Source organism: Loxodonta africana, chromosome 20 (genome assembly GCF_030014295.1).
Source record: "Loxodonta africana isolate mLoxAfr1 chromosome 20, mLoxAfr1.hap2, whole genome shotgun sequence".
Taxonomy (NCBI): domain Eukaryota; kingdom Metazoa; phylum Chordata; class Mammalia; order Proboscidea; family Elephantidae; genus Loxodonta; species Loxodonta africana.
Genome location: NC_087361.1, coordinates 59,743,502 through 59,759,245, shown reverse-complemented (window position 1 = coordinate 59,759,245; position 15,744 = coordinate 59,743,502). Strand labels below are relative to the sequence as shown.

Below are 15,744 nucleotides of genomic sequence, written 5' to 3'. Positions count from 1 at the left end.
AATTTAGAAGCTCAACCAGTGGCTAATATTAACATGAGTGACTGAACCCTTCCCTCCCTCTTTTATTGAGATCAACTGACATCAGGTAAGAAGATTGTCCTCTGGCCCTCCACCCAACCATATCTTTTGAAAGTCAAATTCAGCAAGCCAGGCTTTGAACAGGAAAGAAAAGACTAGCAACTTTGGTTAAACAAAAGTAGCTGGCAGGATCAATCCTGGTCAGGAACTTCCTCATAGTGAATATTTACTTTTGTGCATAAGGAAATCCTAAAATCAATATATCTGCTCTCAGTTTCTCTCTTTGACAGTAGATTTCATGGAACAACAGTTTCCTAATAGGTCAAATGTTTGATAAGCTCTAGTTCTTCCTTAGGATTTCAGAGTCAAAGGCCCAAGTTTCTGCTCTTGAAGTTTTATATTTCCTTTTTTTGTAATCACTGCAACATAGTCTTAATCTGATTTATTATCTTGTTTTCACCAGATGCTGCAGAAAAGTTATAACATCACTAACTGTAATGTTGCATTTTAAGAGATAAATGTAGTCCCACCCAAGGGACCTATCAGTTTATGTTCTGAAAACAAGACCTAAGGGCTCTATCTCTAAGCTCTTTTTGAAATCTACTGAAAAGAGTTAAAATTATCTTAATTCTATGTAAAAATATACTGTAGTGTTCTGGGGGTGATTTACCAAATTCTGTACATCTTAAGCTCACAAATTAAGCTATATGACACAGAAAGCAGAATACAGAGTCTCCATTATTTAACAGTAATGAAATTAGGGAGCAAACAGAGTTACTGCTTTCTAAGACTCTCTTTCAGGGGAATGACTAACTCTCCTGGATGCCTGGGGCCTGCAACTGACACAAATGCATGGAGTAGGCCAGGTATGAGAAAGACATGAGTAATTAATTCAATCAAGAATGACAGTTGCCTAGTTATTGTTATTTTGCTTTTTAAACACTGCATCATGCTTAATAACTGTAAGGGTGAATACAAATCAAAAAGAAGGGGGGGATAAAAAAGGACACATATTTCTGCTCACCCCTGTGCAAAAAAGAAGAGTACCAGTCTCTCTTTTTTCTTTTTTACATTTCTTCAGAACGCTTGCAATTGTAAATTCTCAGTGGCCCTATACTGACAGAGTAGAACTGCCCTAAAGCCTTTCCAAGGACTGGCTGGAGGATTTGAACTGCCAAGGACATTTTGGTTCACTGCCAAGCTCTTAACCACTTCACCACCAGGGCTCCTTTAAAAAATGCATATATATTCTTTTAAATGCCTAAGTAAACTTGCCAGTTTTACAACCCAGGAAGGTTTTCTCAAGAACCTAGGATCCATTTCTTTGAAATGTAACTAACAGAAAGGTACCACCCCCACCTGCATGGGCCTTTAAGGTAGGTACCAGTTGCTGTCAAGTCTACTCTTGTAGATAGTTACAATTTGGAACTGGTGGCAGACTGGTTAAGAGCTTGGCTGCTAACCAAAAGGTCAGCAGTTCAAATCTACCAGTTGCTCTTTGGAAACCCTATGAGGTAGTTCTACAAACCAGATTCTGCAGTAATCAGCACTCAAATGGTCAGGACTTGGTCAACAACTGCCAGCTTCCCCAATTTTTTGCCTTCACTCACAACTCGGAATCAGAGAAACATACTCCCCAAACCAATTATATAGGTTGCCCTGCTTCTCCTTAGCCTTCCTCCAGCTTCCCATGCGAACAACCTCCAATAAGACCACACCCTAAGCAGCCTTCTTTTTTTTTTCCACAATTAAACTTTCTCTCTCCACTGCCTGCCTCTGAGTCTCTGTAAAATACAAGTGATGGTGGCTGACTCCTCTGTCATAGCCAGCTCTGAATAAAGCACTTTTGCTTGTTCTTGAATGGCCTTTATTTCCACAAATGAAAACACTATAGAAAACTGAAATACCTTGGTGAATTCAGTCAATTACGATGCCACTGTATTTCTCAGATTTGGTAACATTTCCTCTATTGCTAGCAAATGAAATGTCAGCTCTGAATCATTTAATCTTTTCTTTTTCAGCTACAAAGTAATCTTTACCTGCATCAATACCATTTTTCAAAAGCAAACAATTGCTATGCCAATTGCAGGTGAAACATTTACCTCCCCTCCATGCATCAAAGGAGAAATTCAGAATGTCCCTAAGCTTTAAACTGGACATTGAGGCTGACCTGGGTCAAGAAGCCAAATCCCAGCTCTACCGCTTCCCAGCATGTGGTCTTAGCTGTTTACACTCTGCTGTTAGCTGCAGGGTGTTCATCTATAAATCTGGCTTAGTAAAGCCTAACTCTAAGGCTGGAGTAATAATTAAGTGAGATGATACATGAAAACACTCAGCCCATCACCCACCTCCAGGTAAGCATACTGCAAGTGGTGCCTTCCCAGGTTGTACCTATGGTTGCAGTTGATGTTTTGGTTACTGTCTTAGGCTGGGTTCTCTAGAGAATCAAAACCAGTAAGGCTTACAAATATATACAGAGACGGAAATTTACATCAAGGAAACGGCTCACACATTTGTAGAAGCTGGAACATTCCAAGTCCATGGGTCAGGATAGAGGCTTGGTTCTCCTGATTTATGTAGCCGCAGGGGCTGGAGAACCCAACTTTGGCCGGACAGAGAGCAGGGCTCTTGTTCACAGGCTGTAAAGATTGATGGATCCCAAGATCAGCAGGGAGGACCAAAGGTAAGCTGCTAGCTCGAGTACAAAGAACTGGAGGTTAGACGAACAGGAGCCAGCTGCAGGATATAAAGCCAGCAAAAGACCAGGAACCTTGCCAGAATGTCCACTTCTATTCAATGCAGGCCACCTGACCAACCTCTTACTCATAGCAGATCCTAGTATGGAGGTGATCACATTATATCAAATCTCATCGTGGAAGTGATCATATCACCATAAGACTGCCAAGCTGCATCACAACTGCCAAACCACTGAGAATCATGGCCCAGCCAAGTTGATACACAACCTTGACCATCACACTTACTGTTGTTACAGTTAGCAGAGAAGGTATGTGTCAGGGACAACTCATCTGCCAGACTCTGAATCCTACTATTTACAATCCATGACATGTTCAATACCCAAGACAACCAGGCAAACAGTCAAGAGAAGAACATCAGCTCCTAAATGCTCTTTGGTCCCCAAAGAATAATTCACCCTACCACAACTAAAGTCAATATTTATTAAACTGTAGGTGACACATTTTGTAAACCTCGGTATGAATGATGTAATAAAAGTTTTCCAAGGAAATCTACCTACAATTGTTCTAGTTGCTTTATATCCAGTTATTTTTTCCTTTCTGAATTAATTTGCTTTTGAATACAAACTCTGGAAAGTATACTTCTGTGAAAGGGCCTAGTTTAATGGAATTAATATAAAAGAATTCAAATTTAAGAAGTAGTTTAAATATGCATAATCTATTTCAATAACAAAGCAATAGTAAAGCATTAAAACACATTCTTTACAAGTTCTAAGGTCTTTATACTGAGCAAAAAAAAAAAAAAACAATCATGACATGGTGTTGTTTGCTGCCATTGAGTTGATTCTGACTCATGGGTACCTCCTGCGTGTAGAGTAGAGCTGCTCTGTAGGGTTTTCAAAGCTGTAGTCTTTTTGGAACAGATTTCCAGGCTTCAATTCCAAAGCTACTCTGGACAGGTTCAAACCCCTAATCTTTTGGGTACCAGTCTAGCACTTAACCATTTCCATACCCAGGGACCTGTTCCTGACATACAGTTTTACATTTATTGAAATGATTGGCTACATTACTCATACTCATTGCTGTTGAGTCAGTTGCGACTCATGCCTACCCTACAGGACACAGTAGAACTGCCCTATAGGGTTCCCAAGGCTGCAAATATTTACAGAAGCAGACTGCCACATCTCTCTCTTGTGGAGAGGATGGTGGGTTTGGCTGGTGGATTCCAACCGCTGACTGTTTGGTTACCAACCAAGCACTTTAACCACTGTACCACAAGTGCTCCTTATGTACACATATACACTTTTTTCTTTTCATTAAAAATAAAGAACTTCAGTGTAAGGCACTGTTGTCCAAGAGTTAAATGAAGACTAAAAGTTCACACAATACCACCTTGCTCTAATGCTTCTCAAACATGTCCTTTACCCTACCACAGACATGAGGGTAATAATAGCACCCACTCGGCAAACTATTTGAAATAGTATTCCTCTCAAAGCACGAACTGGCATTTTTCCTCAAAAAAAAAAAAAAAATGACTATTTTATATTAACAACAATAATTACAGAAGAAGTGTCTTGAGAGGAGGAAAAGAAACAAACAAACAAATAGAAAACTATAGCAGCTATTTCGGCCTAGAAGAAGTTTCCTAATACTTCCTGTGTTTTTTCAACAGTCCCAAGGAATACATTTACTCTGTTGTCTTGTAATCCTCATGATAAGAAGGGATAAATTTACAAGTGTGTCCTTGGTTCAGATGGTACTTAATGAGAAGTTAAGTGCTACCTGTACAACTGGGCTGAAGAATCAAATTTCTCTTGGTGCCTTGAGGAATCAAAACAATTGCCTAATGTCACATCAAGGACAGGATCACAAATTTTTAAGAATATCTTAATTTACTCTCATGAAATACATTAGCACTGAAACCTCATGAAAGCTGGATTCAGGGATTATCAGGAGTCTGCAACGTGACTTTTAAACAAAAACAGGCGCTTTGCTCTTTGCTGCTCATCTGCTCTTTTGCAGTAATAGTTTTCTGGGATAACCGTTCCTCACACGGACTGCAATGAATAGTCTTGAAAGTGCTTGCTTTGAAAGGAGAATTAACAAACTGGAATGCACACAGAGTAGAATGGCAAGAGGTATGGATAATTATCAACAAGACACCTAAAAGATACAGTTTTTTCAAGTTTTTACCAAAAATTCATCTCAAGGTAAAAAGTCATCCAGGAAAGTAAAACTTCAAGTTGATAAAGTATTGTTTATATGCACTACACCAAGCAATCCACTCAGGGTTTTAACAGTTGTAAAAATTAAACCACGGTATGGATGAACAATGAATGACGTAGTTTCGATGAGGTATTACTATGATTATTAGTCTCAGAAGGGGTTTCCCCAGTATGCAACGTCTTCAACAACCAGAAAAGGCCAGCAGCTTCTCATATCCTATGGGATTCAATACAGAACGCCTGTACTTCTATAAACAAGTCCTGTACATTAATAATTTTGTTACAGATCAAGGACTGGAGGAAGACACAGACGAGGTGCATCAAATGACCCTTAAATCGTTCACAAGTAGAGATGAAATTTGATATATAAAGGTGGATAAATTCGAGAGGTAGATCAACAGCTATAGTAAGCTGATTTACAACTTCCATTGAATGTAAGGACATGTCCATATTGACCAGGCCTGAAACATACTTGGTTATCGGGTTTGACTGTGTGTTAATTTCAGCAACATTTCTATAGTAACTAGAGAGTTGTTTTCCATGAGATCAGGAAGATTGGCTGGAATCAGGCCAATGTGATAAACAAGTCTTGCATTTTTTTCTAAGTCACCAAGGAATGTGCTTGTTGAGAAGATAAGGGGTGTTTGAAGGCTTTGGCCATTATTTGCTTCATCTCTACACCAGTGCTATTCTTAACACACATTGATGTATCCCACTGAATTGCATGGTCAGTCTCTGTTGGATTTAGCCACGTCAACTCATCCTCACAAACGTGGAGTGGAGGTGTTAGACAAACGATGGCCAAAAATGGCTTTCAATAGATGGTTTTGGAACACTGACTAAAGCTTCTGTGTTTTGAGAGACAATCAAGCTGTCAAATCCAGAGTTGGAAGAATCGAGGTCTGGGTCACTGAGAATACTAGGGAAGCTAGCTTTACTCCGGGTTGGAGATCTGAATGACCCTCAGCTAAGGCTACCTGAAGCCCACTTATGTCCACAGACCGGCCCCTGTTTCCAACACCCATGAAAGCAATCTGGCGAGGTGTCTTTTAGAAGAGTTTCCTTGGTGGTGCCAGCATCAGCTGGGAAAGAAAAAAACTTTTCTGTTGGAGTTATAGGAGGTAAAAATCCTGAGAGTGGTGGCCAGTCCAGCTGCTGGCCGCCACATGCAGGCTTCACAGGACAGGATTGAGCAGGTGTTTGAAACTGGCAACAAAGGGGGTGGCAGTGAGCAAACTGAAGTTGTCAAGGATTTCTTTTTACTTGAATCCACAATCAATACCCATGGAAGGAGCAGTCAAGAAATCAAAAGACACATTGCTCTGAGCAAGTCTGCTGCAAAAGACCTCTTTAAAGTGTTGAAAAGCAAATATGTCACTTTGAGGACTAAGGTGCGCCTGACCCAAGCCATGGTATTTTCAATCCCATCGTATACATATGAAAGCTACACGATGAATAAGGAAGACCAAAGATGAATTGACACCTCTGAATTGTGGTATTGGTGAAGAATACTGAATACACCATGGACTGCCAATAGAATGAACAAATCTGTCTTGGGAGAAATACAATCAGAATGCTCCCCAGAAGCAAGGATGGCGATACTGTGTCTTACATACTTCAGACATGTTGTCAGGAGGGATCAGGCCCTGAAGAAGGACATCACGCATGGCAAAGCACAGAGGCAGCGGAAAAGAGGAAGGCCCTCAACGAGGTAAACCGACAGTGCCTGCAGGAATGAGCTCAAGCGTAATAATGATTGTAACGATGGCCCAGGTCCGGGCAGTGTTTCATCCTCTCGTGCATAGTGTCACCATGAGTCAGAACTAGCTCGATGGCACCTAACAACAACATGCTGTCCTACACCCACTGCCATCAAGTCAATTCCAACTCAGCAACCCTATAGGATACAATAGACCTGACCGATAGGCCGTCCAAGGAGTGGCTGGTGGATTTGAACTACCAACATTTTGGTTAGCAGCCAAACACTTAACCACTGAGCCACCAGGGCCCCCAAAACACAGTTGGCAGCAGTGGGATTCGAACCCATGACCCCACAGAGACCAGAGCCATAATCCAGTCCCGTAGACTGCTCAGCCACTATACTGCTCATTATACTTCCCTAGTTAAAAGGTAAGAGGCACTGGTGGTTCGGTGATCTTTCCACGGGGGTGATCCTGCTTTGATTCCCAGCCAACGCACCTTATGGGCAGCCACCACTTATCTGTCAGTGGAGGCTTGCATGTTGCTATGATGCTGAGCAGGCATCCACAGAGCTTCCAGAGTAAGATGGACTAGGAGAAAGGAGCTGGTTATCTACTTCTGAGAATTGGTTAATGAGAGCCTTGTGAATCAAAACTATCTGGTGTTCTTTTATGCACAGGGTAACCATGGGGTGGGGGGTCACTCCTCAGCAGCTAACAACAATAACAGCTAAGGGGTAGGGTGGTGTCTGGATCAGGCTGCATGCTGGAGTCCTTGACTTCTAATCTTTTAATGGCCAGACTGTTGAACTTGGACATGATTCTTCACCTCTCTAAGTCTTAGTTTCTTCTTGAGTAACATGGGAATTATAATAACCGCTTTCCCTAATTTATAGGTAGTTAGAAGATGTTTCCTGAAATGCCTTGAAAATTCTAAGAAGCTATACAAATGAGAGATAGTATTAAACATCTCACGATAAGGTAATTTAACATAATTTTCTATATATAAGTTACTTAAATGTATTAATTCCAAACAGTGAATTAAAATATACTTACATTAGCATATGCCCTGATGGTTCTAGCTCATAGCATACCCTCAACTGGACATTGTTGGAGAATCAGGTATTTATCAAGTGCAATTAACATCTCAACCACCCGTCTGTTGGTTTGTCATACTGTGGTAGTTAGCGTGTTGCTATGTATGAGGTTGGAAGCTATGCCAATCGTATTTCAAATACCAGCAGGATCATACATGGTAGACAAGTTTCAGTGGCACTTCCAGACTAAGACAGACTTAAGAAGAAAGGCCTGGTGATCTATTTCTAAAAATTAGCCCATGAAAACACTATGGATCACAAAAGAATATTGTCCAATATAGTGCTATAAGATGAGCCGCCTAGGTTGGAAGGCATTCAGGACGACAATGAACTCGAACACATCAATGATGGTGAAGATGGTGCAGTACTGGGCAATGTTTTATTCTGTTCTATATGGGGTCACCTCAGTCACCTCAGTCATAGCTGACTCAAGGCACCTAATAACAACAACATTTAACACCTCTCACATCAAGTTTTCTTTCACTGATGTTAAGGACCGTGACCGTGCTTCTCCCTTAACAGTGACTGTCCTTAACAGTATGTAAGATGTAGTCAGTGCCTAATCATATATTTAGTTTATATATTGAATTTACTTAGTGGTAGAGGTTTGTATTTCTAGGGCTTCATTTGGTCTCCTATCTGAGCGGCCTTCTTTTATGTCCCGTTGTTCCAAATTATAAGAAACGCTGTTACCTACAGCTCCCAACCAGAGAAGGCTGCTGTGCAGGACCACACAAGGGGCTGTACCCAGAGATACGGTAAAAACAGGCTGGGATTATAGGAGGTGACTTAAGTGTGGAAAACAGGTGGGTTTAGCTAGGTTATGCAGGCCACCCGGGGACTGGCCCACTTTAATAATTCTGTGGGATCCAGGGACATAGGGGCTGTTCCTAGGTGTTTGGTACTAGACCCAGAATAATTAAGTCAGGTGCATAGTACACAGGAGTGTGAGAACCCGATGAGGGTTGTGGTTGGAGAGTGGACTTAAACAGCTACTAAAGAAGGTGAACTGACTGGCTTCCAGCCAGGGGCTCTAAACTGAGTCAAGACAATATCTGTTTAAAAACTATAGTAAAACTGTGGACCAGGCAATGCTTGACCCTCCCCTAGCAGAACTACAATACTTTGTAGTTCTTCGGGTAAATAAATAAGTGGTAGGAATAAAAGGGAAATTTCTCAATATAAAAAAGGGCATCTACAAAAATCCCCACAGCTAACATGATACTCAGTGGACAAAGACCGAGAACATTCCCATTAAGTTCAGGAACAAGACAGAGATGCCTACTTTCACCACTCGTATTTAACATCATTTTGGATGTCCTACCAGAGTAATTAGGTGAGACAGAGGAAATCAAACGTACCCCAGTAATGAAGGAAGAAGTAAAACTATCTCTTTTTGCAGATGACAAGTATATACATAGAAAACACCAAAGAATCTACCAAAAAAGCTATTAGTACTAAGAAATGAATTCAGCAAAGCAACAGTGTGCAAGATCAATACATAAAAATAAGCACGGTTTCTGTACATCAGCAATCTGCAAAAAGAAGAAATACTAAAATATTACTCTTTACAATGGCATCTAAAAAATAAAATACCTATGAGTAAATGCAGGTAAAATCCCTATTTACAAAAAAAGTATAAAACATTGCTAAAAGAAATCAAAGAAGACCTGAATAACTGAAGAACATTCCATGTTGAAAGACTTTATACAATTAAGATGTCGATACTACCCAAAGCAATCTATTAATTCCACGCCATCTCCATCAAAATTCCAACAGCATCTTGACAGAAAAGAAAAAGGCAATTCTCCAATTTATATGGAAGGGCAAGGGATCCCAAATACTGAAAGGAACCTTGAAGAAGAATAAAGCAGAAGAGCTCAAACTCTCATACTTCAAAACCTACTACAAAGCTACACTAATTTAAACATCCTGGTACTTGTATAATAATAGACATAGAAACCAGTGGGATAAAATTGAAACTACAGGAATATATCCATAGATATGTGGTCAACTGATTTTCAACACAAATTCTAAATTCATCCAATTGGGGAAGGAAAAGTCCCTTCAATCAGTAGTGCTGGAAAAATTGGATATCCACATGCAGAAGAATAAACTAGGAACCAGCCATTACATGATGCACAAAAACCAACTGAAAATGGGTCAAGGACCTTAATTTGAAAATGAAATTCACAGAAGAGAATATAAGGACTAAGTATTTTTTGGTAGGTATCAGATATAATAATAAAAGGCATGAGCAACAAATGAAAAAAAAAGACAAATGGGGCCTCATAAATATTAAATATTTCTGTTCATTAAAAGAATTTATCAAAAAAGTGAAAAGACAGCCTACATAGTGGGAGAAAAAATTTGGGAACCCTATATCTGATAAGGAAACCCTGATGGCCGCAGTGGTTAAGTGCTACAGCTGCTAAAAAAAAGGGTTGGCAGTTCAAATCCACCACGCACTCCATGGAAACTCTATGGGGGAGTTCTACGTCATCCTTTTGGGTTGCTATGAGTTGCAATCAACTGGACGGCACTGGGTTTGGTTTGGTTTTATATCTGATAAAGGACTAATATACAAAATTTATAAAAACTGCTACAGAGGCAGAGCCAAGATGGTGGAATACACAGACGCTTCCGGAGAGCCCTCTTTACAACCAAGACCTGAAAAAAAAAAAAAATTGAAAAGAATATTATGATAAGCTAGGAGCCCTGAGCTTCGAAGGCAAGCTTAGAAAATGAACTGAGGGGGAGTGGAAGAGACCGTTCAGAAGCAGAGAGGAGTTACCAGACCTGAATCGCCGGACGCACTCAGGCACCATTCCTGGTCCGGCAGCGGCAGGTTGGTACTAGCGTTCCGCCAGTTTCCTAAGGGAGAAGCAGCCAGCCACAAAGTCCACTCACACCTCCGGGACCTGAGAAGAATGGCGCTCTCAGCAAAAGCTAAATACTTGCGTATATTTTGCCGTGCCCCGCCCCACCCCAAAACCGGCTTCAGCGGCTGAATTCCCTGGGCCTGAGATAGGCCCTGTTGCACCTAGAGCCATCCTCCCAACCTTGGAGAAGGAAAAAATTTTGCAACTGGGGGAAAAGATAATTTGCCAGCTCCACTAAGCGGGGGAGCTCAGGACAGAAGCAGGTCCCATCCAGGCATAAATGGTCCATGGACTTTCAGCATCTTTCCCTTCTGCATGGACCTCTGTGGGCCTATTTCAGGAGAATAGGCCCTTGTTGGCAGACTCCAACTGTTTCAGCTGTGTGGTGGAGAGGTGGGTGTTTGATGTTTGACTTTGCTTTGCTTTGCCAGGGTCCTCATCTACCCACATCAGGGGCCTAAAGACTGGTAGCTCCACCAGGTCACCCAGCCACCTGTGACACGGGTCCAATGATAACTGATACCTCCCAGTCCTTACAACCAAAAACACTGGATGCCCATGGTCCGTCTGCAGAACCCACCCACCTGCACACTCTAGGGAACAGGGACGTGCTTTCCTCAGAGACACTCGGGGGTTGGTTCTCAGCCTCCTCGCCTTGTTCAGAGCATGATCCCCTGCTGCAATCAGTTACGGGTACATACACCAATCACCCCTGCCCCTCTAAGACTGTAGGACAGAGCCTGTACCACACACATGATGATCAGCTGCCTGGACACCTGAGCTGAATTCATACAAGAGAAGTGAATGGACTCCTAGACTGATATACCTGATAACAGCTCTAGCCATCTGAGGACACGACATCAGAGTTCCGAAGGCAAAAATAATCAAGCTAGCTCACTCCAGCAACACATTTCAGTATCTCAAAACAAAATCAAAGCAAGAAGCTACGACACATTAAGAAAGCATAAACTAACATAATACCTCACGGATGGCTCGGAGACAACAGTAAATACCAAGTCACATAAACAAACAGACCGTGATCACCTCAACCAGCTCTCAAAACAAAGAATCCAGGGATCTTCTAGATGAAAGTGCATTCCTGGAATTATGAAAGCCAGAACACAAAAGGCATCGGGAAGAAAATGAGGCAATATGCAGAACAAGCCAAGAAACACACAGATAAAGCAACTGAAGAAATTAGAAAGATTATTCGGGAACATAATGGAAAGTTTAATAAGCTGGAAAAATCCACAGGCAGAAAGCAATCAGAAATTCAGAAAATTAACAATAAAATTACAGAAGTAGACAACTCAATAGAATGTCAGAGGACCAGAATTGTGCAACTAGAAGCTAGAATTTCTGAACTCAAAGATAAATCACTTGGTACTAATATATCTGAAGAAAAACCAGATAAAAGAATTAAAAAAAAATGAAGAAACCTTAAGGATCATGTGGGACTCTATCAAGAGAAATAACCTACGAGTGATTGCAGTACCAGAACAGGGAGGGATAACAGAAAATACACAGAGAATTGTTGAAGATTTGTTGGCAGAAAACTTCCCTGATATTGTGAAACATGAGACGATATCTATCCAAGATGCTCATCGAACTCCACATAAGGCAGATATTAAAAGAAAGTCACCAAGACATATTATAATCAAGCTTGCCAAAACCAAAGATAAAGAGAGAATTATAAGAGCAGCTAGGGATAAACGAAAAGTCACCTACAAAGGAGAGCCAAAAAAAAATAAGCTCTGACTACTCGGCAGAAGCCATGCAGGCAAGAAGGCAATGGGATGACATATTTTAAAAAATTAAGGAAAAAAAATTGCCTGCCAAGAATCATATATTCAGCAAAACTGTCTCTTAAATATGAAGATGAAATTAAGACACTTCCAGATAAACACAAGTTTAGGGAATTCATAAAAACCAAAACTACAAGAAATACTAATGGAAGTTCTTTAGTTAGAAAATCAATAATATCAGGTATCAACTCAAGGCTAGAACGCTGGACAGAGCAAGTAGAAGTCAACCCAGACATGGAAATCCAAAAAAAAGCAAAGCAAGATTATATATAAAAAAAAAAAAACTCAAAACAAGGTAACCGCAATGTTATTATATAAAAGAAGACAACATTAAAATGATAAAGAGGGACTAAGACATGTAATCATAAACCTTCCATATGGAGAGGAAGATACGGCGATACAAAGAAATAAAAGATAGATTTAAATTTAGAAAAGTAGGGGTAAAGAATAAGGGAACCATAAAGGAGACAAACTATCCTACTTATCAAAATAAAATACAAGAAAAAAATAGAGACTCAGCAGAAACAAAAGCAACAACAACAAATATGAGGAAAGGACAATTTATAAAGAAAATCTACTCAGCACATAAAATTAAGTGGGAAAAAGAAAGTGTCAAGAACACACAAAAAAGGACATCAAAATGATAGCACTAAATTCGTACTTATCCATAATTACCCTGAATATAAATGGAATAAATGCACCAATAAAGAGACAGAGAGTGGCAGAGTGAATTAAAAAACAAGATCTGTCTATATGCTGCATACAAGAGACACACCTTAGACTTAGAGACACAAACAAACTAAAACTCAAAGGATGGAAAAAAATATATCAAGCAAACAACAATCAAAAAAGAGCAGCAGTGGCAATGTTAATTTCTGACAAAATAGACTTTAAAGTTAAATTTATCATAAAGGATAAGGAAGGACACTACATAACATTAAAGGGACAATACGCCAAGAAGATATAACCATATTAAATATTTATGCACCCAATGACAGGGCTGGAAAGTACATAAAACAAACTCTATCAGCTTTGAAAAGTGGGATAGACAGCTCCACAATAATAGTAGGAGACTTCAACACATGATTTTTGGTGAAGGGCACGACATCCAGAAAGCAGCTCAATAAAGATCCAGAAGCTCTAAATGCTACAATCAACCAACTTGACCTCATAGACATATACAGAACACTCCACCCAACAGCAACCAAGTATACTTTCTTTTCTAGCGCACATGAAACATTCTCTAGAATAGACCACGTATTAGGTCATAAAGTAAGCCTTAGCAGAATCCAAAACACTGAAATATTACAAAGCATCTTCTCTGACCGTAACGCCATAAAACTGGAAATCAATAAGAGCAAAGCATAAGAAAAAAACCAAACACTTGGAAACTGAACAATACCCTGCTCAAAAAAGACTGGATTATAGAAGACATTAAGGATGGAATAGAGAAATTCAGAGAATCCAATGAGAATGAAAACACTTCCTATCAGAACTTTCGGGACACAGGAAAAGCGGTGCAAAGATGACAATTCATATCAATAAATGCACACATACAAAAAAGAAGAAAGGGCCAGAATCAAAGAATTATCCCTACAACTTGAACAAATACAAAGAGAGCAACGAAAGAAACCCACAGGCACCAGAAGAATACAAATAATAAAAATTAGAGCAGAACTAAATGAAGTAGAAAACAGAAAAACAATTGAAAGAATTAACAAGACCAAAAGCTGATGTTTTGAAAAAATCAACGAAATTGATAAACCATTGGCCAAAATGACAAAAGAAACACAGGAGAGGAAACAAATAACCCAAATACAAAATGAGATGGACGATATTACAACAGACCCAACTGAAATTAAAAGAATCATATCAGATTACTATGAAAAATTGTACTCTAACAAATTCGAAAACCAAGAAGAAATGGATGACCTCCTAGAAACACACTACCTACCTAAACTAACACAAACAGAGGTAGAACAACTAAATAGACCTATAACAAAAGAAGAGATTGAAAAGGTAATCAAAACACTCCCAACAACAACAACAACCAAAAACCCCTGTCCCGGAAGGCTTCACTACAGAGTTATACCAAACTTTCAGAGAAGAGTTAACACCACTACTACTAAAGGTATTTCAGAGCATAGAAAACGATGAAATACTACCAAACTCATTCTATGAAGCCACCATATCCCTGATGCCAAAACCAGGTAAAGACACCACAAAAAAAGAAAATTACAGACCTATATCCCTCATGAACTTAGATGCAAAAATCCTCGCCAATAGAATTCAACAACATATCAAAAAAATAATTCACCATGACCAAGTGGGATTCATACCAGGTATGCTGGGATGGTTTTCAACATTAGAAAAAATAATTAATGCAATCCATCACATAAATAGAACAAAAGACAAGAGTCACATGATTTTAACAACTGATGCAGAAAACGCATTTGACAAAGTTCAACACTCACTCGTGACAAAAACTCTCAGCAAAATAGGAACAGAAGGAAAATTCCTCAGCATAATAAAGGGCATTTATACAAAGCCAACAGCCAACATCATCCTAAATGGAGAGAGCCTGAAAGCATTCCCTTTGAGATCGGGAACCAGACAAGGATGCCCTTTATCACCACTCTTATTTAACATTGTGCTGGAAGTCCAAGCCAGAGCAATTAGGCTAGATAAAGAAATAAAGGGCATCCAGATTGGCAAGGAAGAAGTCAAAGTATCTCTATTTGCAGATGACATGATCTTATACACAGAAAACCCCAAGGAATCCTCCAGAAAACTACTGAAAGTAATAGACGAGTTCAGCAGAGTATTGGGACACAAGATCAACATAAGAAAATCAGTTGAATTCCTCTGCAACAACAAAAGGAACATCGAAGAAGAAATCACCAAATCAATAGCATTTACAGTAGCCCCCACAAAGATAAAATACTTAGGAATAAATCTTACCAGAGATGTAAAAGACTTATGCAAAGAAAACTACAGTACACTTCTGCAAGAAACCAAAAGAGACCTACATGAGTGGAAAAGCATACCTTGCTCATGGATAGGAAGACTTAACATTTTGAAAATGTCTATTCTACCAAAAACGATCTATACATTTAATGCACTTTCGATCTAAATTCTAACGACGTTCTTTAATGAGATGAAGAAAGAAATCACCAACTTCATACAGAAGGGAAAGAGGCCCCGGAAGCATTACTGAAAAAGAAGAACAAAGTGAGAGGCCTTGCTCTACCTGATTTTAGAACCTATTATACCGCCACAGTAGTCAAAACGGCCTGGTACTGGTACAGCAAGAGATGCATAGAC

At 39.7% G+C, this 15,744-nt stretch overlaps 1 pseudogene; it reads right to left on the bottom strand.

Annotated features, from left to right (window-relative positions):
* Positions 1 to 4,881: 4,881 nt before the first annotated feature.
* LOC100665030 (CCR4-NOT transcription complex subunit 11-like) lies at positions 4,882 to 6,350 on the bottom strand (annotated as a pseudogene).
* Between the last annotated feature and the right edge of the window lie 9,394 nt (positions 6,351 to 15,744).